General features: G+C 33.9%; 1 long non-coding RNA gene across 6 annotated transcripts in view; it reads right to left on the bottom strand.

Moving 5' to 3' along the window:
- Window positions 1-2,500, bottom strand: part of LOC142501340 (uncharacterized) — a 60,408-nt gene that overhangs the window by 56,917 nt on the left and 991 nt on the right. For all 6 annotated transcript variants that reach the window (XR_012803466.1, XR_012803469.1, XR_012803467.1 and 3 more), the window contains exons 1-2: window positions 1,795-2,500; window positions 918-1,304 (exon numbers count right to left, since the gene is read on the bottom strand). The exon at window positions 1,795-2,500 is cut by the window's right edge. This is a non-coding gene — a long non-coding RNA (uncharacterized LOC142501340). The remainder of the gene's footprint in view (window positions 1-917; window positions 1,305-1,794) is intronic.

Genomic DNA, 2,500 nt, shown 5'->3' with positions numbered 1-2,500 from the left:
TAGCCTGTACCACTCAATGGCAATCCTCATGCAATTGGTATAAAATGTCAACTTAAAAGATGCACTAAAAATTCACTTTTTAGGTGTATTGTTGTGGTGCAATAGAATATAAGGATCAGATCTGCTGAAAAAACATACCTGACACTATTTTTTTTGCTAGCAACACATTCGCTGGCAATTAAGGGGGTTAATTTGGCCTTTCGGTTACCCTGCTACTTACTCCACTGTGAAAAAGCTTACTGATCAACATATAATTATTCACACCTCTTAAATCCTTTTACAAAGTAACATTCAGGTAGCTAAGGAAGTTGAAGTGCCTGCAGTTCGAAATATTTCGGTAGAAATACGCTTTTATATATATATATAATGTAGGTTGAAAATTGTGCATTCAATGCAAAAACAGGATAAGCTATAATTACCATAAATATAATTTATACCTATAGGTTATTTCAGCATAAAGACTAGGACCAGGTTAAACTGGAAGATTTGGCAACCCACACTTACAAAAAATCCAGATACCCTAAACCCTTTTCTGGTTTGTAGGGTAAATACTAAATTTTTTTGTAACACAACATTGGATTTCCATATTTATCCAGGTGCAAGTGCACGAGGAAGTGTAAGTTCCGTTTTACAGCACAAATGACACACAGTGACCTCAGTTGTGTGATGTAAATTGTGTAATGCCCAATAAACAGGTTTAAATGTAACAAGAAAATAAAATAAAAATAAAAAAAAAGACTGAAAACAAATACCTCAGCTAACTCAATTTAGACATTGGATTCAGAATAGAAATGTTAATAAGATCCCCAAGCAAGGGGTACCATGCATTGTATAATAATAATAATAATAATAATAATAATAATTATAATAATAGTAAAATATTTCTCCCATAAATAAAACTATATATATATACTTACTGTAACCCAAACTATTGTATGGTCTTGTTTCTCTCCAGCACTCAAGGTTAGAAAAAAGCTTATCCTTTTAAAAGTTAAGCCTGAGCTCCCGTCCTTTGTGTTTCCATCCCTAGAAAGGCCTGATTAATTAATTTCACACTGTAGCTCCAGAATTTTTTTTTTCCCACAGAAAAATGTAGTCCAAATGGAAGAATTCAAAATCAAGTTCAACGTGCTGGCTGGAATTACCATCACAATGGTGTCTGAGTAGAGAAAGGTCTCTTGAGCCAAAGGGTCTCTAGTGAATAGCAACTCTTCACATGGACCCGTGAGCATTTTCCCAGGGTCTTTAACAATCCTTCAACTGTTTGTCTTAGATGGTAAACGTTTTGCTATGAAGTTTGTCTTCTAATAACAAGAAGAATGGATCATTAAAACAGGGAACAAAGGGGACTAGACTGAAAGGCAGGCAGAGGGGGGGCACCCTCAAAATACTATAGCGGTACATCATTTAGTGTGTGTATGTGTGTATATATATATATAAAAATCAGGCCAGCTACAGAATAAATCTGATAATATAATATAGGAATATATAATAATCCTGAAGCATATCATGATAATCTAAATCAAATGATTCGAAAAAAAAAAAAATATATATATATATATATATATATATATATATATATATATATATATATATATATATATATATATATATATATATATATAGTGTGTGTATATATAGTGTGTGTATATAGTGTGTGTGTGTATATATAGTGTGTATATATATATATACATTTAAAACTTGATGTTAATTTAATAACTTTTACTGTGTTGTTGCAATAATATCAAATGATAAAATATTAAAGAGTTATACAAAAAGTTATGAAATACTTACTTGTTAAAAGCCAACTGTCTTGAGTTTTTTTGGGGGACATTCCTCTTATGTCTAAAAGGCAATAATAATAAAAAAAGGGATGCTTAAAGTTTTTTTTTTCTTGCAAGAAGAGGTACTAGGCTGAATATTCTGCTGGTTAGGGTTTATTTTCCATGTTTAGATAAATCCTTTGTAAAAGCTTGTTTATCTCTGGGTGATTGACCTGGGACCCAAACCACAGACAGTATGGGGGAGAGGGGAGGCGGGGGAGGGGGAAGTCCCCCATTAACTTTGTTGTAATAATCTTGTCCTTCCACTTATTTTCTCACAGCTCCCAAAAGATGTGTCTGAGATTCAGTTGTGGTCCCAGAACCATCCAAGCTGTTGGCTACGTGTGCAGAAATCCAAATAGATTCATCTCTCCATTCATTGTCCAGTATGCGTTGATATCTATTGTTCCAGCACGGCATGATCTGTTTTTCTTTTTATTCACGCCTTTTAGTCACCCCCCCCCCCCCCCACCCTCCACCACACACTCAATGGCAAAGGAATAACATATGAGTCCTCATTTAAATCCAGAAGAAAAAAAAAATCCTTTAAGCAACTTGCAAACCTATGAGAAGCTGCCCATAGACTCTCTTCAAACTTGGAGAAAATTGAAGGATTTCAGCATTGAAGATGCCAATGTATAAAGAAATGAGCCTGTTTCTTTTCTGGTTCCAGATGT

Source organism: Ascaphus truei, chromosome 8 (assembly GCF_040206685.1).
Source record: "Ascaphus truei isolate aAscTru1 chromosome 8, aAscTru1.hap1, whole genome shotgun sequence".
NCBI lineage: Eukaryota > Metazoa > Chordata > Amphibia > Anura > Ascaphidae > Ascaphus > Ascaphus truei.
This window is presented reverse-complemented; position numbering and strand designations above follow the sequence as displayed.